The sequence below is a fragment of the Corvus kubaryi genome, unplaced genomic scaffold (genome assembly GCF_017639235.1).
Source record: "Corvus kubaryi isolate FWS band 111438036 unplaced genomic scaffold, C.kubaryi_AGA036_p1.0 37398, whole genome shotgun sequence".
Classification (NCBI taxonomy): domain Eukaryota; kingdom Metazoa; phylum Chordata; class Aves; order Passeriformes; family Corvidae; genus Corvus; species Corvus kubaryi.
The window spans coordinates 6,515,182-6,533,578 of record NW_024581137.1 but is presented as its reverse complement, the minus strand read 5'-3'; the positions used below and the strand labels follow the sequence as shown (position 1 = coordinate 6,533,578).

The following is an 18,397-nucleotide window of genomic DNA, read 5'->3' as shown; positions in this document are numbered from 1 at the left end:
CAAATAGCAAATTCTGATCTTCACTCAGAGCAAGACCTTCCTCTGCTTTAAGGAACATTGCAGTTATCAACCTGGTTCTTGCTTGGCTGAAGTCAGCAGAGTTTTCTGTTGTCTTTGATAGAAGAGGGAACAGGCCCTTTCGTATCACAGACTGTTTATACAGGAATTTCTCAGATCCTCATGATGAGTAATTAGCTCTGAGCAAGACCAATCTGGAGCATAATGAAGCCAAGTGACCTTTGATACTCTGTGTGATGTTTGTAATGCTCTCTAGGCTCACTTTCGGTGTTCAGATCTCTACAGTTTATCGCTTGTCCTATCGCCCTGGGTGTACAGGACAAGTTAGAGTAGGTTTGAGGTCCCACCCCCCTAAGAGTGTTCTGGTTTTTTTTTTTTTTTTAATTTATTCCTCTAGGTATAGCTGGGAATAGCTCCAGGCTTTGTATAGTTCTCCCACATTACTACAGGGTTCCTCTAGACTCAACTCCAGTGTGACTCAGAGGCATGAGTTTTGTCTAGGAAATAAATTCCTGTATTTATTGAGAAAGGATGTGACAGTGACCTTGCCTGATAGGACAGGATTTGAGAAAGCAGGACAAAAGATGCATTGTATTAGGCAGACACAAAAAGATCCATGATGCTGTAGTCAGTGGCTAAACTTTCGGTTAAAGAGACCCCAGACAGCTTTGCCTTTTTAAAAATCTTCTTCTTTTTCATATTTTTTTTCCCCTTCTCTATTTTCTCTTTTCTTTTTCTCCTTTCTCTTTCTCTTCTTTGTCAGTTTGAGCAAAGCTTTCCATATACCTGCCCAGGATTGTTACTCTACTTATCTGGATTTTGCCCTCATCTTAATTTGTCCCTTGATGTAGGGTTGAATTAATACATTGAATAGCCATTCTGGTCATAACTGTAAAGGGAATGTATTGAGATAGCATACAATATATGGAAAAGTCTAATTAAAAAAGGAACAGGCCAGGTTCTTGGAAATCAAACTTTCAACAAATTTGTAATCCTGTATAATACCTCTGAGGTGAATCGTAGCTGCCAGTGTTTTATGCTTACATGCAGAGGCTTGTTTGTACTGTCTAGAAGAAGAGAGTAATGTAAATGTATTTAGAGCACAGTATGTGTGTGTTTCCTTGAGCTTTAGAAAAAAAACATGTGTTTTACTCGTGAGCTGCGTGCTGTGATTATCCATTTCAGAAAAGTCTTCTGGGTATATTTTGAGGATGGCAGGCACTGTGGCTAATTGGGTAAGTTATGGCCATCCTGAGGTCTGCACGTTATCAGTGGGAAGGCAGTAGTGGTCAGGTTACTTCCCTTCCTTTCCCACTGCCAAAACACAAGGTTAGACAGTCAAATTGCCTTCCCCTTGGGTCTGACTGCTGGAAGGTGAGATCAGGCTGTCAGATTCCTTTCTGTTGGAAGGTGAAAATGTATTGGTAAATTAGATCCCTTCCTGCTGCTGGAAGGAGAGCTTGGATAGGAACACCTGCCCCCTGAACCTCTGTTCCTGTTGGGTAAATTTGCTGCTAGCCAGGAGGCAGACAGGCAGTGGACAATGGGAATGGCTTACAAGCCAGCACACAAGCACTGCTCTGCCTTCCAGACCAGAGCAGTGTAATAAGAAAAGATCCAGTTTTTTCACACTGACATTTGTGTTTGTTTTTTAATAAAACACAGTGCAATTAAAAAAAAACCTAAATCAAATCAGTTCTATAACAGAGCTCATGGGCTGACTGCAGTTAATGCCCTTAAAATAACCTAGTAATATATGAAAAAGTCTCCTACTGCCCAAAGACAACCAGTTAACTTCCTTTTATGAAACTGTAGGTCTTTTTATTAGGCTACAAAACTGTTTCAAACAAATGAAAACCAAATGTGTAAAAAATGTGAGTGTTTTTCTTTAAACTCGTACCAAAATAGCGTAAGCCACAGGGCTCTTCAATTGAAGCTCTGCCTCAGTCTCTCCTGCAGTCTCTCCTGGCTTATGCTTTTGTGAGTGAATGCAGGGCTCATCTATTGAGCAACACGCTGCATCGTGCTGTTAGAGACAGGACCTGTACGCAGTAAAGGAGATATTAAGCAGCCATTCAGTATGGAACTATTCAGAGTAGCGAACCCTGAGATATGTGAAAGCATTATGCAACTCAGATTGGCACATGTTGTGTTCTCCAGCCCAAAATAGTTGCTATTGTGGAGGCAGGCTATTTTAACATTCACAAATGCAAAAGCTTTCAGTACGCACGGTGAACCTATGCCCTGCCTTGTAATATTATTCATTCTGTGCTAAACAGACATGACGCCAAAGGCAGCCCCGCTATAAATGAGTGCATCTACTATTGAGATCAATAAGAGCTGCACTTGCTTGCACCAGGGCTGGATTTTTGCCTGTAAATTACAAACAGTTCCACTGTGGATGGAAAATATATTAACCTCCTGTGAACGTAAAACTCAGCGTGTCATCTGTGGGATTTTGCTTTTCAGTGATTGCTTCCTTACTGGAGAACAATTACATTCAAGTGGCAAATGTTTTAGCAACAAGATCTTTGTGTACTGCCTGAACGTGCTCATGTCTTGGCCTCAGTGAAAACAATCCATGTGTAATGATTATGGTCCAGGCACTTAGGTCTTGAATTCTGATAAAGTCCTTGAAAATACTAAATGCCAGGCTGTTTTGGGCGAGAGACCAGTAAATGAGACTGCAAGAAGGTGTGTTATTGTATAGAGCAAACGTTAGTAAGCAAAATGCACAGGTTTTATTTCCTGTATCTGTGAGTCTTGTCTGGTGAGTTAGTCTTCCCATTAAATACTCCCTCATCTGGCTCATATTTCAGTCAAAAGCTAAATCCCTATTCATATATTTACCTGACCATGCACATAATACTTGGTGCCAAGACCCATTAAGATATGTAAATTGTCTTATTTTCCTGCAAAATGAAGGAGAATCCAGCTCCTAAATGTTCTTAATGCCTTTGTGCTGCACTGGATTTAGGAACTGGCACATGTTACCAACTTTTAAATTTCTGTCTGTCCCACTCTAGCTTGTGAAATTATTTTGCTGTGTGCTCCACAGGAGAAGTGGGCTTGGAGGATGAATAGCCAAATGGGTCTAGGACATGGAAATTCCAGAGGAAACCATCTAATTCATTAGAGACACTGGGCAAGAGTCACAGAAGGTTCATAGAAACTTTTGGGGCATTTTTTGGCTCCCCTTATGTTATATGTATAAACAGGCTTTGTGAGGTCCATGGCAAAAGCAAGTTGACACACAGAAGATAATGTACTCCATTTTAAAAATTAATTAGAGAACATGATACTGCATTTGGGGAAAAGCTGTGATCTTGCAGTTAAATTGTGTAGAACAATGCATACCTTCAAGAGGTTCCACACACATCCTTTATTTGAAATGTCTTCTGAATATTATGTGTTTAATTGTGTGCTCTCTCAATGCAGTTGCTTCTTAAAGGAGTATAGATTATATATTCCACCTGGTTTTCCATGGAATGATGTATGACATTTGGTCAAATGCATTGTACTCTCAGGGTAAATTATAAAGTACTTAAGTGTATTTTATTACACATTATACTTCATCTTCAGGCAAGAATGTGTTTTGTCAAAATATTGATTTGTATTATCAGGGCACGTTGTATAAAATCCAAGACTGAATTTCATTTTAGGGAACTGTGCAATTTGTCTAACCATTCCAAGGAAAAGGACATTAAATACATACGAGTAACTGTGTTGGTGAAATGAATTTTAATCATGTTTATCATCCTTCCAGATACACTGTACAATGGCATTTGATAAATTTCACTCCCTAGACCTTAGTCTGATCACTGATGAGATAGGACTGTTACAACGTCCTAGTGGCATCAGGCTGGATTCCTGCTCTTAATAGGGTGCTGATAATATAGACACTAGTAATTTATCTGTTACTTAAGAGAAATTAAATCTGATTTTGTGAAAGGAGGAAAAATAAATTTATATAGGTGAGGATTAATGTAGACATACCCTGCAGTATATAATTGGTGTCTAGAGGTTTTAAGGACTAAATGTATTTGAGGGATTGTTTTTTCTTTCAGTCGTGTGCTTAAAACTGGAGAGTCATGAAACATAGTCTTTCACTTTCTATTTTTCTTTTTGTTTAACTTTCCTACAGATTTTCTACATGACCTTGGAAAAATTTGATGGGGCTGATTCTGCACTGGAAGTCAATGGGCCATATTCTACAAAGAGATGAGGACTGAAACTGCATCCCTCCTGTATCTTCTGTCTCTGCACTTACAAAAAGAGGCCAATAGTGTACTCCTACCTCCTCTTTGGGGTACAGCAAACCTAAATCACCTGCTATTTGCAAAGATTCTAGTGTCAAAAGTATGTAGGCTGCCTCAGCTTGAATCTGCTGGGACTCTGAAGAGCAGGGGCTTTGCTCTGGTTGTGGGTTACCCAGCAGAGGGCAACATCACTCTCACACATGAAAACTATTCGTATGCTGCTTGATCCAAACTTGCCGAAAGCAAGAGGAATCTTTTCTTTGGCCTTTATAGCTCTGTTTAAATGCAGATTTTTACTGTATTTCAATATTAGCCTTAAAATGAAATGGCAGTGTGTTAGCACTCCCATGGCACTGTTGGCAGCTAGCCTTAGAAAAAAAGCTTCAAAACCTTCCAGTGCCGGCCAGAAACACAATAGCAATTTTTATTTTGTTGATGGTTGATACAGTGCTAATATCCTTAACAGCTGTGACTGAGAATTGCTTTGAGTGTTGCATGGCTTTAGTTAAATTTTATCACTCTTATCTATTTATTTGATATGTGACCCAAGGGTATTTGAGGTACATGTCACAGGAGCTGGAAAAGAAAGACATCAGGTGGATCCTGACCTCATGGAAACTAATGGCAGCATTTTCTTGCATTTTCAGTGAGGTCAAGGGCTGTGCCTGAGCGTTCCATCGAAGCTTATAGCTCTCAGGGTCCTTGGGGCACTACTGAACCTTACTGACCCTGACCAGCTTCTCCCCGCTCTCTGGGAACCCAGTTTCAGCTCAGGGCTTGGCACCCAGTCCAGGCCTGAGCTATGCTGTGGGCATGTTTATCTCTGACCTTGTCTTCTGGATGGACCCTGTCCTGTCTCCAGTCCTACCTCTTGACCTTGTCTGCTGGATGGACCTTGGAACTGCCTGGTTACTTTGTCTGGTCAGAGGCTGCTGATTGGATTCATTGCTGTGACCTCCAGGCTCTGCCGCATCTTCAGACCTTGTGAGACTGCTACCCTGCCAGTGAGGGCATGGCCTGTGCTGGGCCACCTGTGCTTCCTGGTTTGATCCGCTCATGGCACAGCCCTGCTCACACTGCTCCTCCAGAGACTCAGTTTATGCCCTGTGAGAAATCCCCAATGAGAAATTCAGTCAAACCATTTAGAGCACTTGAAGTGAACAGGGGGGTTATAATAAATCTTTGCAGGATCACAAGTCTGTGTAATGCAAAAACATGCAACCCAGGAAATAGAAATAGTTGTATACAGCTTAACTGAATGGTAAGCTGTGCTTGCTGGAAGCCAGTCTTTTAGATAACCAGATCTATTAAAGAAACGGCTAGTCTTCAGGCTTGCAGAGAACAGCTTGAAAAGTGAAGAACTATAGAGGTCAAAAAAATTGAAAATAGAGGTATCCAGACAACCCAATTTATGTTTATAGTACTTGGAATTTAGAAGATCAGGTGAATTTTAAGCTAACTTCATGATTATTGCAGTTTATTGCCTGATGCTTGAATGCCTGTGACTAGCCAGACACAGAAGATGACAGGCACTGATATTTTTTCTTCACTGTGAGGCAAAAGGTGCAAACTTCAGTCAGTTTTCTATTAAGCTTTCCTCTCCACGTATCAAAACAACAAATGCATAGAAACAATCTGAAATTCTGTTGGGGGGAAACAGCTATCCTCAGGGTATTTACCTGTAGGCTAACAATTGATTCACCTTTTATATTCCCTTCCTTTTTTCTCATTTTTTTTTTCATTTAAGAAACGCAGCCCTCAGAATGATTGGGATTTTCTTTTGTTGTTGTTAATATGAGATGCAAATACTTGTATAAAAATTTGGTCCTGAGTAGTTGATATTTCATATGTGAGCCTCTGGGTTCTCTAACTTTCATATCAGGGAAAGAGTTTCTCAATTTCAAGGGTGTTTCTGCATGATCGCTGCACTGGCTTTGTTTTTTGAGTTGAAGTGGGAGAAGTGTCACTGTAAAGTAGCTAACTGCAGGGAGAAGCTTGTCCAGCCCCTGATGGGAGCTGCACCATTTAACAGGAGATTAATGCTGAATGCAGGGGGTTTAAAATGCCTAAGGCTCATCTGCTTGGTGTAAATAATGCCTCTTCCAGCTTTAATAGATGCAAGGAAACAACAGGTTTTGTGTGGAAAATGTACTATTCCAAAGTGAAAATGGGGTATTTTTCTCAAACTAGATTTGGAGAAAAGTGGTATAACAAAGTTTAAATCCCTCATTTGCACAGTTCTCCTGTGGGAGAGGGCTTTGAAAGTGCTTCTTGTTGCTTTTGCCCTGTAAAATGACATTCAGATTGATGGCACTTGTGGAAAGATTTTGGGATCTGCCAGCCCAGGTCCAGGAGCAAAATTTGCCCTGTGACATATCCCTGGGTGTGCTTGCACTGTATAATGAACATCGTTCAGTGATGAACAGGAGGGTTCAGGAGGAGCTACAGTAATTACTGAGTTCAGATGAGTGTAAGATCCTCTGTTGGATCTTTGGATAATGTGGTCATGCACTTCTGAGAGCAAAGCTTGTGCACTGTGTCCCTTCGATACGACTCTAGGAGTAACAGGACTGCTAAAAAGAGGTGTTCTTTCTCTTCCCCATAGTAGAAACCTCCAAGGTTGTGCTAATACTTCAGACAGTTGCTCGGTTATATTTGAATAGCTTTGAAAAAGTCTCTTTAGCAAGGAGGGTATTATTTATTGCTACTCTTAGGACTGTAGCTGTAGATCCCCTGCAGGCCTGTAATGCTGTATGGATACTCAGTGGGTAAAGCGGAGCGTCACTGCCAGGAGCTGTTGTAACCACTGTGACACATGGGGCAAAGCCAGAAAAACCTTGGCATTAGGGAAGGGAGCAGGAGATCAAGGTAACAAAATAGCTCCAGTTTAGTAAGATAACAAGCTTGACAGACCACAGTTCACCTAATGAATGAAATCAGAATGCTTCTACCTTGAAGCACGAGTGCTGTGGCTCTTACTGCTTTTTTTCTCTTGTTACCTTCCTCCCTGGTTCTGAGATTTGGTCAGAGAGAACATCCTCTCTGGGACACTGCCTTTCATTGCCATTTTGTCTTTCTCCCTTATCTCTTGTTATCCTGTTCTCATGTAGTATTAATGCACAAGATGATGATTCTGGAATGAGTTGACAGAGGTTTCACTGTCTGTTTTACTGGTAAATTATTGCTGAAGTGCCAGTCACTAATGTAAAGGCATTGATTTGTAGTATGTGCTAACACTTCCAGCTGATGGCATAAATCAGTGGGTTTTACTCTTTGGTTATCAAATTCACACATTTCCTATTATAAACTTTAGTGTACATAGATTTCTGCACAGCACATGTGAAATAACTTGTATTAGTCAACTGTCTTGGACCTCATAGAACATGAGTCCATTGAGTAGAGACCTTGATTTAAAACAAAAGTGCATTCAGAATGAGGTATCTAACCTTCACAGAGTGGATTAATTAATGGAAATGTTTGTTTAGTTTTTTTACAAAAAGGTACTATTTCATAGGAAGATTATGTGTATTTTTCCAATAGATTAAATTGTGAAGATGATTTTGAGGAAATGACACCTTGCTACTACTAGTGAATAAGGCAACTGAAATTCCTCTATATTCATAACCTAAATTAATGTTAAGCTTCTCAAAGGATTGTGTCAGTAATGGTGTGCAAAACATTTCTGTAAATTGTAGGAAGCTTAGAGAATAAATTATTTGGGCCTGCCAGACTGTGGAGAAATTGTAAATATATCACTGGTGAACACAAGAAAATGATTTGTAATAAGGCACACTGTTTTCTGATTCTAAAGTTGTTGCTATCAAAAAAACAAGTTATGGATGGCACATGCTACTAAGGCTCTCTATCAATATCTTATATGGTTAATATCTGTAAAATATCTAAAAGAGACTTTCTGATGATTATATCCTGAACAGAAAACAGCACAGCACCCAGGCATAAGATTGCAGACAGCCTACAGTTAGTTTTCTGGAGTGGAAACTGGACAGTAAAATTTTTCTGAAATTAATGCTGTCAGTTTAAGTCAGTGTTATCAACTGCATCGTTTCTAGTTGGTATTTCTACCATACACATGAAGCCCATTATCCAGGACAGTTGTGCTTAACTATCACAGAACTGGCACATGTCTGTCTGATGTAACACATGGATTTCCTTTGATCAATCCTATCTGAATAAGAACACTAGCTTCTTCTTCAGTGTGTTTTTATAAACCACATATTTCCATTTTAGGAAGGGTATTTACGGCACATGTTGATAGTAAGTATGTAGTTATGCTCATAAATGAAAAATAATTTCTTATCTGTCTTTTTTCTTTCTTCTTTTTTTCATATTTAACTGTAAAGGCTGGCATCATGCAGATACAGGCAGTGAAATGATTTCATACTCTTTTCAGGTTTTGATATCTTGACTATAACAGCTCAAACGCATGATTTTTGGGCCTGTGTTTCTTTTGGCATTTGTTTAGTTGAATGGGTCAGTCTATCCTGAGGAAGTACAGTATTCTCTGTGTTTCATAAAATCCTCAACGTTAGAGCTCCTTTTTAGTTTGTAGTTGACTCTCGGTATTTCTGCCTTCTGTCAACTCCTGCTTGCAGTCATGGAGTGGTTTCCGAGAAGACTGACTAAATGTGTCTGTTCTTTAGTGTCTGTCCAAATCTCCTGCCATTGTCTATTGTCTGAGGCACAAAAAAATTTATTCCAGAGGAAAGTGCCAGAACACTAATACATATTGTCAGAGACATTGTTCCAGTATTCAGAAATAGACTCTGATATGCCATTCAAGACTGTTATAGCGTAACGCTTGGGGCAGAGATAAAGAGAGATCCTCATCTAAGACACTGGAAGGAAGAGAAAGAAACTAAAAACAAACTTAGGAAAAAAAAGAGATGGCAGATCCTGAAGCAGTTTGAATAATATTTGCGATTGGGATAGATTTTATCAGCGTAGTAAAATAAGTCGGTGTTAAAACTAATCTGTGAAGAAGCAAATCATTTATTATTACACTTATTAGGATTTTAATGATTTTTGAATAAATATACTGGAATTCTTTTCAAACAATCTAGAAAGATTCAAAATGTGGATGCAAAATGTCCACAGAGGTGGGCAGTATTTCCAACAGGATGCTAGTTATATTAATTATGAGGTTGTTAGTGATGTTTTGCAACTAACATACTTCTGCAACTTCTATAGTCATACATGTAAATCATATATAATATGCATCAGCAATTTATAGTTTATTGCTGTTTAATTGCCAGTCTTTAGTTCTACCTGACATTAAAGCCATGTCAAGCATTTGGCAGCACCAAAATTGTCCCTGATATTAGGAACAGTTTTTGCAAAGCATTAGATGTTTCTGAATCAAATGCATATTGTATTATTGGGCCAAATCCTTAGATCTTAAGAACTCTAGATTTTGTGTGTATTTGCAGCTGAAATCCTGTTCTGTATATATGGTTTGAAGAATTATTTGTACTTTTTCAGAATATTTCCCATTTGCTGCACAAATCTTCTGTACTGTAAACCCTGTCAAAAATGATGCGTCAGTGAAGATACCAATTTCAGTCAATTTACTCAAAGGACTTCACCTTCAGCAAAGTGTAGTTATTCTAATTCTGGTTATTATTATTACTTAAATAAAAATTTATTATTTATTATTGAATAAATAAATTATATCTATGTGTTTACTATTTAAAGTTATTTATTTAATTTATTTCTCTCTAGGATTCCTGTTATACTGCCTGCTTAAGCATGTCCTGCCATTCCATACCTGACTGGAAGGAAAAACCGAATGTAGAGTTAAACTGGCAAAGCTCCTCTGTAAAGTTCTTTCCTCCACAGTGAGCGTGCTGTGTTTCCAGACACTTCACACTTCATAGCCATTGAGAAATGCAGCCCTTCTGACAGTAAAATGGGTAAAAGGTTCATAAATGTGAAACATGAGTGTGTCTGAGTGCTGCTAGGCTCCTTACCTTTTCACATATGGATGTGATAGCGCAGTGGGGCAGCAGCTCCATGGCACAGCCAGCAGTGTCCCATGGGTTAGGGAGCACTGTGGTGCTGTGAGGAAAGTGGGAGTGGGGACCCTTCTCTTGCTCAGCTCCTCTGTGGCTCCTTTCCCCACAGGCACCCTGTGTGCCTGGCGGGTGGGGACATGTGGCATTGAATAATATTACAACTGAACTCTCTGGTGCCCTCTCCTCTCTGTAAGCCCCGAGATTCCTGTGCCTGGTGCAGAAGCACATCTGTTCATCTCCAAGTGTTCCTTGCTTGGGAAAACAGGACGAAGTGAGTCCTTTCAACAGACTCTCCCATCTCAGCTCTACTGGAGAGGTTTGTAAAGACTGATACTTCTCAAAATCCCCAGACCTCATGAAAAGTGACCCTCTTGTCCCTCCCTCTTGTTATGTGGCCAGCATTTTGCCTGTGTTGTGCATGCCCTTGGAGCTGTTGTAACCCCAACCAGTCTGCACAGCAGAAAGGAGGGCATGGGTAGAGCTCTGTGTTCCTCTGTGCAGCCCTGGGGGTGTTGTCACTGAACCCTCCTGTGCTTCCCTGCCTGCCTTTACACCTGCTCAGTTTGCTGTGAAATCTGTGCAGAGTAAACAAGAAACTGTCACAGCTTTTTGTCGTCCTGTGAGTGACTGGGGTAGAGTCTTGAGAATGTAAGGCAGAATATGATTTCCAGCAATGGGAAACGAGGAAACAGAATGGAGACTGGCAGGATATGAGGGTTCGGCACAGAGGTGAAAAGGAGGCAGATGTAGAGGCAGGAGCTGAGGATGTACACCTGATGTGTGTATCCCCCTGCCTTATTCAATGAAAGGGTATTTTGTTCTCCAGGAGTTTTCCTGAAGGATTTCTTTCACAACAGCAGAGATCAGCTCAGAGTATGTAAAGTTGAGGAGAAAATAATGCAGCAAGGTTTGAAGCACAGCTGGAGCTTCAAAACATCTGTGTGCATGACTTCAGACCTCTCTGAAGGACTGGAGCCCTGCTTAGGAAAAAATTCTCTTTTAAAAATTCCTCTAGAGAAGTAGTCATTGCTCATATTTGCTGCTAAAGCACCCCTGCATTTTGCATTAGGAGGACATTTGCAAGGACTAAGAGGCAAGACATATAGGAGAAAATTGACACCCAAGAAAAGAATAACTATTGCGTTTTGAAGCTTGCAGAGGAACAAGTGTTAGATAAATGCATATGACAAACAGACCCTCTTTGATCTCTGTAAGAAGATTTGACAAGTCAGACACACAGGAGCCATAAATTACCTGTAATGGCAAAAATTACATCGGTTATAACCTTTTAAGCAGTTATGCCTCATACAGCATCAATTCAGAGATAGTAATCTAAGGAGAACCAGTCTCTCTGTGCACGATTCCCTTGTAATATACAGCTACAAGAGTAAGCTGTGTATGATTTTCATAAGATGTGATAAAAATCTAATGGTTCTAGGCTGCATACCGTAAACCTGTGCAGATAACTGGCTCAGACTAACTGATAAACATACTGGGCCAGGAAAACCATTTTGTTACTTTAAAAAAGAAATGGAAATATGATTGAGATGTCATGGTGTGGGGGTACCGCATGGGGAAGATTCCCATAATCAGTCATCAGGCCATTTCAAAGACAAGTTGTGGAGCTTGAGGGGGGTGGGGGCTGCCAGTGCTGCAGAGCAGCCTGCAAGGATTTTTGTACCTGTGAGACATTGTGTGCCCTCTTTAGAGGATTGCCCTAGGGAAGTTAGTTGCCTTGCTTTGGTGCCTGGCTTGCAAGTTGGTAACGAAGGTGGGGTGGGAATGGAGGGAGAATCACAGGATCATTAAGCTGGGAAAAGACCTCTAAGGTCATCGAGTCCAACCATTAGCCCAGTACCACCATGAGCACCTCCAAGCCACCACCACTTCCCCAAGTGCCACATCCACATGGGTTTTGAACACTTCCAGCAGATCTGGCAGTTAGCACTTGGGCGCTGGGCTGACCACCACTGGCACCTGAGGAATGAGCTGGTGCAGATCAGAGCTGTGTATGACACTCCTGCCAGCAGGGCATGACAGCACAGGTCCTGTCAATGGCCACTGCTAAGGGCTTGCTTCCCTTTCTCCCCTAATGGCAGAACTTGACTTCCCCTTGAGCCCAAAGAGCATGTAGGGAAGACTATTTCCACCCTCTGCATGGCCTTGGTTGTGCTCAATTGGCTGCTCATGGGGCTGGAAGAAGAGCTTCCAGGGCTGGCTTGGCTCTTAAGCAAACTCTGTGCACATCTCCTCAGTGTGCTGCCTCAGCTGGGAAGTGAGGCGATTTGGCAGTCAGAGGGATGAAGATGAACTAATTTTGGAGCCAGTGCCAGGCAGCCTTGCAGTCCCAGCAGAGAAGGCTGCTGGTGCTGTGGCTTGGAGCATCTTCTTTTAGCCTGATGGTAATTTAAATTCACTTTTTATTGCTGCCTGTTACTGCAGACCTAAAGGCCAACATTTTTGCAAGGCTGCTTTCCCAGAAACTTCCCCAACAAGATGAATCACACTGGGAAAACTGCTGCCTGGGATTTTCTCCCCCCCCAAAAATAATTTGTTTATATGGTAAGGAAAGCTCTGTTTGTACTACCTTTTTGGATAGGAAAGGAGAAAATTATAGACTGGTTCTAAGAACTGCAATTTCTGTCCCTGTGCTGCTTTCTGTCAGCACACTAACCACATGCACCAGGAACAGCCTGAGTGCTGGAACACTGAGGTGGGCTGGGAGCAGCCTTGGCTGGGGGCTGCCGGGCACCCCGTGGCTCGCCGGGGTCAGTGGCTGATGGCCCAATGGTACCACTGGCCCCAAAAAGGCACTGGCTGTCACGCTGCTCTTCAGTGTGGCCCTAGGCTGGGGGCAGGTGCTGGCAGGGGCCACAGGGGTGTCGGTGGGGTGAGGCTGGGCTGCCCTGTGCTGGGCAGAGATGGGCACAGCCCCGGGCTGACTGCAGGAGCCATCAGGGGTAGGGGAGTTGAGGAGTTGGGAGAGAAGATGAACCTGGGAAAAGTAGTGAGTGGTAGCAAGGTGGTACTTTAATTTTTGTCTCAGCATTCAACTCTATTTTAATTGGCAATAAATTATATTAATCTTCCCCAAGTTGAGTCTCTTTTTGCCCATAAGTGATATCCTTGACCCACTAACTTTTCCATCTCACTTTCTCCTCCTTTCAGAATGCATTGCTGTAGCTTCTGCATGGGGCTAGCCAGGTCTGTCTTCAGGAAGGGGACACTGCAGCAGTCTTGCCTCCTAGGGAACCACTTTCATGTCACGATTGAGGTGCTTTTGGGGTCCTGATAAACAAACAACTGCCTGGTATGTAGTCTGGGTGAATAAATAGGATCTTTCTCTCTGCGAGTCCTTTCACTCAATGCCTTTCACAGGCACTGGGTCACTTCAAGTAGCAGTGCTCTCTCACACTTCCTTTCTGCCCGAAACACTTAAATGATCACAGAATCGTGGAATGGTTTGGGTTGGAAGAGACCTTAAAGATCATCTAGTTCTAACCCTGCTGCCACAGGCAGGGACACCTTTCACTAGACTGGGTTGCTCAAAGCCCCATACAGCCTGGCTTTGAATGCTGCCAGGGATAACACATGTGAATAAAATATTTGGTGAATGCACCCCATTAGGTGCTGGCAGGTCAGCAACTCTCCTGCACTGTCTGCCCTGTGAGCAGGTGCTGGGGACCCTGTGCCCTGTTGGGCTGGGTGCCCAAAGTGGGACTCCCCAGCCAACACGTGTTCAGAGCATCCACTTCATCTGAGGGATGCCTGGCAGCATCCTGGCTGCATGGTTTTGAGAAAAGAATCAACAGTTTGCTGAAGACTCAGCTGCAAGAAATGCAGAGGGGATGCAATTTTAACCCTATCCTGTGGTCTGGCAGGTTTTTGGCAAGGAGAGTTTTGTGTAGTAATTCTTAGGAGGATACAACACCTTGGGTTTGTAACGTGTGGCCAGTGCTAGAAAGGAAGACGGGAGAAATAAGGCAGGATTCAAAAGTGCAGATATTTAAATGCACTGAATTAGACGCAGGAGTATGACACAGAGCCAGTAGCTCAATCACCTCAAGCATGAATACTATCACCAGCTGCCCTAAGATGACTGCTTTAAAAACAGAGATGGCTCCAGATACCCTATGCAGGAAGAAATGAGTCAGCTCTGGCCAGCTGGCAAAATCCTGTGCACCTGTAGGAGTGGGCCATTGACTCTGTGCTAATCCTTGACATACTACTGATGGGGTTTTTTTCCTCTGTCAGTACAGAGAGGGTGGTAGTTGCTGCTTTAACTCAGGGTCTTCTGCAGCTCTGGGACAGCAGAATTGGATGTATTGATGCCCTGGCCCTCCTTAGTCCAAATTCTTCTTCTGGTACAAAGAAAATCAAGAAGATTGGGTCACATTCTGTGGATACAAACAGCTGAACAGCATGAAGGTGATGAAACTCTGCTTTCCAGGAAGGTTCAAGCCTTTTGACTCAGAGCCCAATGCGTAACATCTTTTTCCTTTATCATTTTATGTGACCATGATCAGGCTATGAAGTAGGTAAGAACAAATCTCTTGAATGTGCAGTAAAGTGCAAGAGGATATTTTACTTTTGGTTAGCTCTCTTGGAGAAATGTGTTATACCCAGAGTATTTGCCTGTCACTTCACAGAAATTTTTAGGGCTTCTGCAGAGCTTCTTCTAGACCTGGAAGAGCATCAGGTCCCAGAAGCTCTGACAAATTAATTGAAAAAAACTTGGCTGGTGGACAGGCCCCAAATGAGAGCAAATAGTGAGGGAAAGATGGGAACTCAGCTATAACATATTGTGGTTGGTGAGGGTCTGGCCATCCCGTGCAGGTGTCCTGTGGGGCTAATTGGGGTGCTACAAGGTGCAGGCTGGCCTGGACGTGTCCCCTCTCCCCTGCCAACAGCAGTATTGTGAGGGAGAGGCACAAGTCTACAGGAAACAAAGCTTTGTTGCTTCTGCCTTTATGAAAGAACTCACATTTCTCCCAGTGCCTCGGAAAAAGGCTATTTATTTATTTATTTTTAGCAGCATACCTTTCAGTAAGGTTTGCAGATGGCAAGGGTCGGGGTTCTGTGATGTTCTGTGTGTCTGCCCTTAATTCCTTTCTTTTGAACTCACTGTGACTTCTGGTAGAATCCTCTGTATTTGCTGATATAAATGGATGCAACAGTTCATCTTTAGAATAAATATAATTTATGTTATTAGCGATAATAAAGACATCAATTTTTTCCTCTGGATTTTTTTTTTTCTTTACGAGTTGTCAGAAAACTGAACTCTTGCTACCCCAGAAATTTGAGCCTAGGGAGTTCAGTGGTTAGTATATGACTACTCTAGGGGAACAAAAGGTACCTTTCCAATTAAAGTTAATAGAGAGATAACTTCAGACACACAAAAGGAAAAAAAAGACACCTATAAGTCATGGTGAGTTCAAAAGGAAAGAATTAAGGTAGGCACACAAAGCATCATGGGAAGTGCTATTCAAGGTACCATGTCAAAAAGGCTGATTAACAGCAGTTCCAAGTCTACCTGATCACCAGGGAGTCTTACTGATAAAAATTATTTCCCCTCCAGAGAGAAGAATCTCCCTGAACTGAACAAATGTGTCACTTTTGAATAAGGATTCATGAAAAGGCAGAAGAGGAGAAGAAAAAAGAATAAAGGTACGCATTCACCAAAAGATCTGAAATTTGTAACTTGTGACTGTTTATCAGTCTTTAAGTTGTGAATGAAACTGCAAGTCATACGTCAGTGAGCAGGATTCAGATCTAGCTTTGCATTTCTTTTTTGTTTAAAAGTGGCCATTTGCAGATAAAATTCTCTGGTGTTGGTTGTAATTGCAATCAGGGAAATCTAATGGCTTTGTTTGATGTGCTGCTTAGGCCTTGCAGGCTGTAAGGCTTTTCAACAGACTCCTTTAAAGATATTGATTGAATTCCGGTGCTACTTGGTGAAATCTGGTGGTCTGTGTTGTGTGCAGAAGTCACACGAGATGAATGTAATGGTAAATTCTAGGCATAAAATAAATTTATTTTATGTCACTAATTAATTTTGATTATCTTTTCCTCCCTATTTTATTTCTTTAGGTTGTTTTAAACACTTCGAGCTGTGCACAAGAAAAGAGACATGAAAGAAAATGCAACTGGAATGTCTTTTTGTGAGCATGATGTACGAATGCCAATCTTTTTTTTTAATTTGGCCTTAATCTGTTGCTTGTTTTATAACTCTCATATATATCTGCATGGTATTTTTGAGGAATTTCTCTTTAAATTGCCTTTTTATGTCTTTTTTCATACCCACGGTTTGTTCCTCCATTTGTGGTGATGTGGAATGGGTTAGAGAGCAGGATTGCCGCAGGTGGGGGGCAAGTCAATATGAAAGTGTGGGCACTTGAGATGTGTTGTGCAGGGCTGTATGTTTGAGCTGCTTTCTCAGGGCTACCGCAGTAGGCGTGTGTTAGGTGTGTCCCATGCTTGACATTAACTGATGAAATTTAGGAAAAGGTCTTCACTGAGTGCAGTAGGCTTTGTTGGACTGCAGCAATTTGAGATGCAGCAGGGATGAAACAAATGGAAGCAGTGGGTTCTTTGGCTGCAGCTGGACAGGAGAAGATGATCAAGTCCAGGCTGTGCTGTCTGGGATGACTTTTTGAACTTCAGGCAAGTTGTGAGAAGCTTCACTCAGTACAAGAAAGAAATTAATGCTGTTTACCTACAAAATGGGTGTAGAAGGAGACTTCAGGTAGCAAACTGCTAATTGAGCAATATTCTGTCTGGCAAAGGGAAATTAGGATCTTGCCTAGTTTATTGTATGTTCTAGATAAGCTATTGCCTTCTGAGAAATCATTGAGAGTTTTCCCTCTGTTTAGCTCAGCACTTAGAAAACCAGTGGGCAGTGAGTTTCACCTTACATTTGTGATGTTTTGTAAAAGAGAAATTCTAAAACTACTCACGTTCTTCTGTTTGTTTTCTCTAGATGAGGTATTAATTATGTTCTCATAGGGGTTTTTTTGGTCAGAGTTTTTAATGATATGTGCTGCTATTACTAGTATTTAAATGTTAGAGTGGGCTTTTCTTAGCTCATTTCCTGACTGCTGTTCTTAACACCTTGGGGAGCCATAGAGTATGAACTATTTCACTTTCAGCATCTCATTGTTTATTCATAATGGCATTGTAAAAATGCAGAAAAAACCAAAAAGAGCAGTCTAATTGAGTATAAATTTCTCCTAAAAAGTGCATGTGTATGTACAGAAATATGTCCACCTGTAAAAGAGATTAAATAATATTTAATTTTAGCATTATATTGTGTTCCACATTGTGTTTTACAGAATATTTCAGAAAACCTTGGGAAAATTCTATGTATAATTAAAATACATGTCAGCACCTTCAAACAGATGCATATTGCACACAATTATCTGAAATAAATATTAATTTTATCTGTATGTCCTCTTGGTGTTGTCCCAAACAAGAGAGTTCAACCATTAGTGAGAGAAAAGGAAGGTTATTGTTATTTTCTTTATTTGACTGAAAAGACTGCCACACAGAAAACAATTTATATGCATTAAGTGTTAAGTTCATAATCACTAGGCACGTTTCCCTAGAGGGAAAAAGAAGCAGTGTTGTTTGTGTTCTGTTTCTGTTTGTTGCTATTAACATTTCTTTGACTGGGTTGTCCTTTGTGGAGACAAGAGAACCACGTCCTTGCAGCCCACATGACCACATCACCATGCAGCTCCATGTGTAAGAGTCTGGGTAGTACCTCTGAGCTCTCAGCTATTCAGCTGGAAGATTGGGATCCTGTAGTTCTCAAAGGACTGCTGGGTTTTTTCTCTGCTCTTTACTTGAGAAAACACTGTAAGGCTTCTGGTGCTGTTGATTTTCATGCAGAAGTCCCTGTGTCATTGTTCCAGTAAGCAGTTTTAAAACACAGATGTTTTGGGAATTCTGCTTGAAGGGAAATGACAAGCATATTTAGCAAATCACAGCTTTTTTGGCAGGTGAGCTGACAGCAGGCTTCAAATGTAATTGATTGGTGGTTGATTTAACATGAGTAATTTCAGCAGACTGTAGTAGGTTTGACACCAG

General features: G+C 41.4%; 1 long non-coding RNA gene across 3 annotated transcripts in view; it reads left to right on the top strand.

Annotated features, from left to right (window-relative positions):
- The window catches only part of LOC121671796, a 35,125-nt gene extending 17,060 nt beyond the window's left edge, over positions 1-18,065 (top strand). For 2 of the 3 annotated variants that reach the window (XR_006018611.1, XR_006018612.1), the window contains 3 exons: positions 4,163-13,619; positions 15,888-15,976; positions 16,400-18,065. This is a non-coding gene — a long non-coding RNA (uncharacterized LOC121671796). The remainder of the gene's footprint in view (positions 1-4,162; positions 13,620-15,887; positions 15,977-16,399) is intronic. The other variant, XR_006018613.1, reaches the window with a different exon arrangement.
- The last annotated feature ends 332 nt before the right edge of the window (positions 18,066-18,397 follow it).